This window comes from Pleurodeles waltl, chromosome 5, assembly GCF_031143425.1.
Source record: "Pleurodeles waltl isolate 20211129_DDA chromosome 5, aPleWal1.hap1.20221129, whole genome shotgun sequence".
Classification (NCBI taxonomy): domain Eukaryota; kingdom Metazoa; phylum Chordata; class Amphibia; order Caudata; family Salamandridae; genus Pleurodeles; species Pleurodeles waltl.
The window spans coordinates 684,676,683-684,685,538 of NC_090444.1; positions in this window are offsets into that span (position 1 = coordinate 684,676,683).

Below are 8,856 nucleotides of genomic sequence, written 5' to 3' on the forward strand. Positions count from 1 at the left end.
CAATTTGGACAGGGAAGGTGCCATTGGAAAGGGGAGAATCTCCCCTTTCCAATGGCACCATTCACCAGTAGATCCCTGACTGACAAACGCCGCAGGAGGGGGATCCCCAAGCAGTGATCATCCACTAGCCCCCAGGGACTAGTTTTTGACGGGAGCGCCCCCTTATAATGGACCAATGCTCCCTCCCACCCACCAGGCCCAAAGCTTTCTGCCCCCTTTCCCAAGTACAGATTGGAGGTTGCTATCTCCAGTCTGCCCCTGGGGAGCAGAAAGCCCACAAGTCACCAGGGATTGTTTTTTGTAACAGAATGGGTATGCGCAGTCCTCCCAGGCATTAGTCCTAGCCCACATCCAAATGACCTCCAGCAGTCTTTCTGCCCCCAATTGGGGGCAGATAGGAGGTGTTTTCCTTCAATCTGCCCCCGGCAGGGGGAGGGGGTCAGAAAGCCCACGGAACCCCCATGGATTATATTTGCAGAGGGAGAGAGCCCCCCTGCCATTGGGCTAGTGCTCCCCCTTCCCCTCAGGCTAAAAGTCTATCAATCAATCAATCAATCAGTAAAATTTATAAAGCGCGCTACGTACCTGTTAGGGTTTCAAGGTGCTGAGGGGAGGGAGGGGGGGGGTGGCTGCTATTGGTCGAAGAGCCAGGTCTTGAGAAGTCTCCTGAAGGTGAGGAGGTCCTGGGTCTGGCGCAGGGGGGTAGGGAGGGAGTTCCAGGTCTTGGCGGCGAGGTAGGAGAAGGATCTGCTGCCGGAGGTCTTGCGTTGGAATCGGGGAACGATGGCGAGGGAGAGGTTGGCAGATCGGAGTTGGCGGGAGGGGACGTAGAAGTTGAGTCTGTGGTTCAGGTAGGCGGGTCCGGCGTTGTGGAATGCTTTGTGCACGTGGGTGAGGAGTTTAAAGGTGATCCTTTTGTCTACGGGGAGCCAGTGGAGGTCCTTCAGGTGGTGGGAGATGTGGCATCGGCGGGGTACGTCGAGGATCAAGCGGGCGGAGGCGTTCTGGATGCGTTGGAGTCGTTGGATGTCTTTTGCTGGGATGCCTGTGTAGAGTGCGTTGCCGTAGTCAAGTCTGCTACTGACGAGGGCCTGGGTCACCGTTTTTCTGGTTTCCGTCGGGATCCACTTGTAGATTCTGCGGAGCATGCGGAGGGTGTTAAAGCAGGAGGAGGAGACTGCGTTAACCTGTTTGGACATGGTGAGAGCGGAGTCGAGGATGAAGCCGAGGTTACGTGCGTGGTTGGCTGGTGTAGGGGGGGTCCCAGCGTGGTGGGCCACCAGGAGTCGTCCCAGGCCAAGGGGGTGTGTCCGAGGATGACGACCTCCGTCTTTTCGGAGTTTACTTTCAGGCGTCTGTTTCTCATCCACTCAGCGATGGATTTCAATCCCTCATGGAGGTTGGCTTTGGCGGTGTGTGGGTCGTTGGTGAGGGAGAGGATGAGCTGGGTGTCGTCGGCGTAGGAGAGGATGCTGAGGTTGTGCTGACGGGCCAGTCGTGCAAGGGGTGCCATGTAGATATTGAACAGCGTCGGGCTGAGCGAGGAGCCTTGGGGGACGCCGCAGATGAGGTTAGTGGCTTCGGAGCGGAAGGGTGAGAGTCAGACTCTCTGGGTTCTGCCGGAGAGGAATGAGGAGATCCAGTTGAGGGCTTTGTCTTGTGTTCCGGCTTCGTGGAGGCGTGTTAGTAGGGTGCGGTGGCAGACCGTGTCGAAGGCAGCGGAGAGGTCCAGGAGGATGAGGGCTGAGGTTTCGCCATTGTCCATTTGCTGTCTGATGTCATTTGTGGCAGCGAGGAGCGCAGTCTCGGTGCTGTGATTGCGCCTGAAGCCGGATTGGGAGGAGTCCAGGATGGAGTTCTCTTCGAGGTAGTGGGTGAGCTGGGCGTTGACGATCTTCTCGATGACCTTCGCTGGGAAGGGGAGGAGGGAGATTGGGCAGAAGTTTTTGAGGTCGTTGAGGTCAGCCTTGGGTTTCTTGAGGAGGGCTTGGATATCGGCGTGCTTCCAGCTGTCCGGGAAAGTCGTGGTATCGAAGGATAGGTTGATGATCTTTCGAAGTTGGGGGGTGATGGTGGAGTCGGCTTTGTTGTAGACGTGGTGTGGGCAGTGGTCTGAGGGGGATCCTGAGTGGATGGAGTTCATGATCTTTCAGGTTTCGGTGTCATCTACGTGGGTCCAGGTGGTAAGGTGGTCGGCGTGGGAGGAGTTGTCGGGGGTGGGGTCTGGTGGAGGTGTGGTGTTAAGGCTGTCGTGGATGGCGGCGATCTTCTGGTAGAAGAAGGTGGAGAGTGCGTCGCAGAGTTTCTGGGATGGTGGGACGTCGTTGACGTTGGCGCTGGAGAGCTCCTTCACGATGCAGAAGAGCTCCTTGCTGTCGTGTGCGTTGTTGTTTAGGCGTTCTGTGAAGTGGGAGCGTTTGGCGAGTCGGATTAGTTGGTGGTGCTTGCGGGTGGCTTCCTTGTGGTTTGACAGGTTGTCGGGTGTGCGTTCGAGAAGCCATTTCTTCTTAAGTTTCTGGCAGGTGCGTTTGGAGGTGATGAGTTCGTCGGTGAACCAGGCTGCTTTTTTCTTTTCTTGGTTGACGGTGGGCCTCTTGAGTGGTGGGAGGGTGTTGGCGCAGTTGAGGATCCACTGATGGAGGTTAATGGCGGCGGTGTCCGGGTCGGTAGGGTCGGTAGGCGGGTTCTGGGCGAGGGTGCTGGTTAGATGGTCTTCGGTGACTTTGCTCCAGCGGCGGTGGGGAGGTAGTGGGGTGCGGTGGTGCTCGGTGTGTTTCTTGAATGTGAAGTGGACGCAGTGGTGGTCAGTCCAGTGGAGTTCGGTGGTGTGGCTGAAGGAGATGTGGTTGCTTGCGGTGAAGACTGGGTCGAGCGTGTGGCCGGCGATGTGGGTGGGTGTGTTGACCAGTTGTCTGAGTCCGAGGTTGGAGAGGTTGGTGGTCAGTGATGTGGTGTTGGCATCGTTGTTGTTCTCCAGGTGGAAGTTGAGGTCTCCAAGGAGGATGTAGTCCGTAGAGGCGAGGGCGTGAGTGCTTGCGAGGTCGGCGATGGTGTCACTGAAGGGGGCTCTTGGTCCTGGAGGTGGGTAGATGAGTGTTCCTCTGAGGGTTGTGTTGGGGTCCGTGTGGATCTGGAAATGAAGGTGTTCAGCTGTCTTGAGGGTGTCGTCCGTATGGGTGTGGATCTTGAGGGTGGATTTGTGGACGATGGCTATTCCTCCTCCGATTCCATTGGTGCGATTTCTTCTGGTGATCTTGTAGCCGTCAGGGATGGCGATGGCGATGTCTGGGGCCGAGGAGTCGTTCCACCAGGTTTCAGTCAGGAAGGCTACGTCTGGGGCGGAGGTGTCGAGCAGGTCCCAGAGCTCGATGGCGTGCTTTCGTGCGGAGCGTGTGTTGAGGAGAATGCAGTGGAGGTGGTTGGTGTTGGTTGTTGCAGGTTTCCTTGTTCTGTTGCAGGTGAAGTTGCAGGCGCAGCAGGAGAATTGTCCTTTGGTGTGCTTCGGTGTGGCCTGGAAGCAGGCTGTGGAAGAGCCGGGGTTGAGGGCGGTGAGTTCGCTGGCCGAGTATTGAAGTCTGGCAGTGCGGGGGGCGCGCGGACCAGGGGGGGGTGGCGCTGGGCGCGGTCCAGGCGTGGACGCGCAGCACCAGCCATTAAGAAGGGAGGGGGGGAGGGAAGAGCAGCTGGGAGGCGGGAGGGAGCGGCGAATGGGGGCGCAAGGGGGGTGGGGCCGTAGGGAGGCAGCGGCAGGGGAAAGTGGCAAGGGAAAACAAGCGGAGAAAGCACCAAAAGTGAAAAAAGGCACAAGGCAATCACAAGATACACAGTACAGTCACAAATACGCTAAACGGCACAATACAAGCGGAATACAGCAGTTAAAAATGGCACAAATGGGGCAGAAGCGCTGGGAGCAAGGCGCAGAAATCAGAATACAGAATACAGTTAAAAGATACAGTTAAAAGATACGGCGAAAACGGCACAATGCACACAAGTCTAGCGACGCTTACCAGAAGCCCACTAGACACCAGGGATGAGGCGCAGGAGGAGGCCTGCGGGTGGAGGAGGGCCTCGAACACGCTAGCAGCAGCGTGGGCGGGGGTCAGGGACACGGAGACAGCAGGGTGGTGCTGCGGACGTGGGGGGCAAGCTCCAGACCAAAAACAGGTCAGAGGTCGCTCACCCTCGACGCGCAGCGCCAGCCATTAAGAAGGGAGGGGGGAGGGAGGAGCAGCTGGGAGGCGGGAGGGAGCTGCGAATGGGGGCGCGAGGGGGGCGGGCCGCAGGGAGGCAGCGGCAGGGGAAAGTGGCAAGGGGGAGCGCCCAAGGGGCGAAAACAAGCGGAGAAAGCATCAAAAGTGAAAAAAGGCACAAGGCAATCACAAGATACACAGTACAGTCACAAATACGCTAAACGGCACAATACAAGCGGAATACAGCAATGAAAAATGGCACAAATGGGGCAGAAGCGCTGGGAGCAAGGCACAGAAATCAGAATACAGAATACAGTTAAAAGATACAGTTAAAAGATACAGCGAAAACAGCACAATGCACACAAGTCTAGCGACGCTTACCAGAAGGCCACTAGACACCAGGGATGAGGCGCAGGAGGAGGCCTCCGGGTGGAGTAGGGCCTCGAACACGCTAGCAGCTGCGTGGGCGGGGGTCAGGGACACGGAGACAGCAGGGTGGTGCTGCGGACGTGGGGGGCGAGCTCCAGACCAAAAACAGGTCTAGACACAAGGGATTTTTTTAATGCAAAATGGTTGGGGGTGGCACTCCCAGGCATAGGGCCTAGCCCTCACCCACCCAGAAAGCCCACTGGAAACCATGGATTTGTTTGTGGACAAATGAGACGGGGGCCCACCTAGGCATTAGCGGTAACCCACCCCTCAAATGACCTGAAACAGTCTTTATGCCCCTCCCAAGGGGACAGATGCGAGTTCTTTATCTCCAATCTGCCCCGGTGAGAGGGACAGATAGCCCACTAGACACCAGGGAGTTTTTGTTATTGCTACAGGGTGTAGGGGTGGCCTGCCCACCACCACACATCAAGCCTAGCCTCCACCTCCTACATGATCCCAACAGTCTTTCTGCCCCCCTGGGAACTAAAGCATCCCTATCTTTTTGGCAAGAAGGGAATTTCGATTTTGGATTTTTTTAAATCCATATTGGTAGCAGAACTAGGCTAAGTCCCAGTATCATCCTACTGCTTGCTGAATTGCTGAACTTTTCAGGCTTAAGTCAACTGCCTCCTGGGAGACCCTACCAAACATAGAGAATTATGAAAACTAGGCATCCTGTGAGTCCAGGGCGGTGTTCCCCCATACTGATCCCACAAAAGTATCTTACCCACAATGCCCTGCAAATAACTAACTTTGCCTAAAATTGCACATTTTTTTTGCATTTCTGTGACGTAAGCATCCAGAATCAGCAGCAATCCACAAAATCAATACCACCCAGCGTTCCCTCTCTTGCCGGAGAAAAATGCTACCCCACTTGTGTGACTTGGCCTAGTGCCCTTGAAAGGCACAAATCAAACCAGGGTTAATGAATGTCACTCAACAAGACTCCCATTGGCCTTGATTTGATGCTTGCTAGTTGCATTTACTAGGCCCAGCCACACAAGTGAGGTAGTATTTTTATCAGGAGACTTAGGGAAATGCTGGGTGACAGTAAGTTTGTGACTGCTGAAATGTGAGGGAATATGTTTTTTTTAAATCAAAGTTTGAGCTTTGCAAGAGATTCTGTGTAAAACAATCTGGTGAGAGCCATGCAAGTCACCCCTTCCTGGATTTCCCTAGGTGTCTAGCTTTCAAGAATATACTGTTTTGCTGGGTTTTTCTAGGTGCCGGCTGAGCTATGGCTCAAAATCCACAACTACCCACTTTGCAAAAAACAGGTCAGTTTTCAGTGGAAAATTGTGATGTATCCATGTTGCATTTTAGGCCGTTTCATGTCGCGGGCACTAAGCCTTCCCACACAAGTGAGTTACAATGTTTATCGGAAGACTTAGGGGAATGCTGGATGGAAGGAAGTTTGTGGCTCCCTGCAGATTTCAGAGCTTTCCATCACAGAGATGTAAGGAAAATGACTTTTTTAGTCAAAGTTTGAAGTTTGCTAGGGATTCTGGGTAGAACAGCCTGGCAAGAGCCTCCCAAGGCACCCCATCCTGGGTTCCCCTAGATGTCTAGTTTTTAAAATGTACAGGTTTGCTAGTTTTCCCTAGATGCTGGCTCAGCTAGGGCCTAAAGTCCACAGCTACCAACTTTGAGCCATTTCCTGTTTTTGACACCAAGCCTACCCTCACAAGTGAGGTGCAGTTTTTATCAGAAGACTTAGTGGAATGCTGGTTGGAAGGAGGTTTGTGTCAACTGGCAGATTCTAGAACATTTCATAATAGAAATGTGAGGAAGATGTGTTTTTTTGATAGACGTTTCAAGTTTGCAAGTCATTCTGGGTAAAACAGCCTGGTGTAAGCATTGCAAAGCACCCCATTCTGGATTCCCTAAGTGTGTAGGTTTCAACATTTTACAGGTTTGCTAGGTTTCTGTAGGTGCCGGCTGACCTAGGGCCTAAATTCCACAGCTATCCACTTTATAAAAAATGGGTCAGTTTTGAGTGAAAGCATATGATGTATCCATGTTGCATTTAGGGTCATTTCCTGTCACAGACACTAGGCCTACCTGCACAAGTGAAGTACCATTTTTATCAGAATATGTGAGAGCATAGAATAGTAGGATATGTATTATTACCAATTGGACTACACTGCATTTGTGCCTTCTAAAGGTAAGCCACTTTGAAGACATTTTGAAAAATACCCTCTTAATCATATTCTCATAGGAGTACCCACAAATTCAGGGATGTACAAATAACCTCTGCTCCCAAACTCCACATCATATGCCCAAATAAACATGTTACCTTGGTACCTATTTTTCAATCTACATATTTCACTGTAAGTAAATGCCTTTTTTTGCATGTTCACCCCCACATTTTTAGACTAATGCTACTAGTTTTTCATCTCTGGGAGTGCACTGAAGCTTGCTAACTAGACCTCAGTGCCAGTGTTTTAACCACATACAAAGTACATGTCGAATTGGTTGCACCCAATTGGCAACTCCTGACTTACTTATAAGTCCCTACTATGTGGTACCCCGGGCCTGTAACACAGAGTGTTCACTTAGGACGGCAGCACTGTTTGTGCCACACTTTATATGACAAGGTACAAAATGGTTCCTAGCCTGCCACTACAGACTTGAAAGACAGTATTTTCACTGCCAGTTCGACTTTGCCATTCAAACCAATGGCATAGCCACCTTATCCTTTAATGTTATGTTTAAGTCTCCCTTAAGGAAGGCCTATGGAGTCCAGGGGCAGAGAGCTGTATTTTATTAAGATATATATTTCCCGATATGTCTTAGCAGCAACACTTCCAAATTGTCATTTTGCTGTGCCCCATTGGCTAACACAGGTTTACCAGGTAGCATCTCAACCTGCTAACCTTTGACTAGGACTACCAAACTAGGCCATGCAATGTATTAAATTAATTGTGGTATTAAATGCAACCTGATGGCCAGATCAAAATTAATGTCACTATTAAAGGTATGCAACTTTTAGAAAGTTGCTACTCTGTGCTTTGCTCGTCTTATTGTCTCACAAAGGGACACACACACACACAGACAGCTTAATGACTGCCTGGGAAGACGTGTGAACAGCTCCCAGGCTCAGGAACTAAGACAGTGCTGCAGCAGCGAGGTGTCACCTCTTCTGCCCCGTATCGCCGCTCCTGTGGTTAAACCAAAGGGGTGCTTTAAAGGGAAATCTATCTTTGATGGGCCACATGGCCCAACACCCCTGAGCAGGATTCCTTTTGTTCCTTTGAACAGGCTCAGAGAGGGGAAACTCACCCAAAACTGGTTTTACCTTAGGCGTGTTGCCCTCTGGTAGCCTCACCTCTAGAGTGGGCTACGTTGCACCTGACGATCGAGGAAAGGTGATGCCATCTTGAAGGGGGCAAGAATGTGGCATTGTGGGATACACATCATAGGAACATCATCACTAGGTAGGAGGGGACCCAGTAGCCCATTGGTTAATGACTGCGTGTTTCCTCAGGACACTTTCCTGGGATAAATATGGCATCCATGAAAAAGCATCCATGAAAAGGAAGAAGACCACTTTGCATCATTTGAAAGCACACAAAGAGAGGCTGCTACGTTGGAGCAACTGCACTTGCTGAACTTTGGTGTAGTGGAGGTTAGACCCTGTTCTGCCTGCCTGGACTCAGGGAAAAGTTGATTCCTGGCCCTAGTCTACAGCAGTGACTCCAAGGGTCAGTTGACTGACCTCCCAGAATGCCACTGGAGACATTAAAGCTGAAAGAGTCCAAATCCCATCTTTAGTAGCCACTGCAGAAGGTTTGCAGCTTCTGGCTACCGGGCATCCTAAAGGACAATTTAGAAGCACTTGTGTCTGCTTGACCAATGGGTGGTGGTTGTGATTGGATTTGTCGACCAAGAGGGAAACAAGCCCCACTAAAGGTTTGCACCATGGCCACTGTGTTGCAAGAATGAAAGGTCTGCATCAGCAGCCCTTGGACCCCTGCATAGAGGACTTCATGGGATCCTGAGATCCATGGACAGAGTCACCTCCATTCACCTGTGGCCCGAGGACTCAACCAGACTTAACTCCCAGTGACCGCACAGCTTCAGGATTATCCTTGAGCATCTTCAGCCTGCATCCCTCAGCATCAGGACCACTCCATTGTCATTTATGACGGTCGTCCTGTAAAGTTTGGATCTTGCTTTAAACATGCCCTGGTGGCCAGGTAACTGTCTAAAGTATCCTTTCTGCCACCCTAGA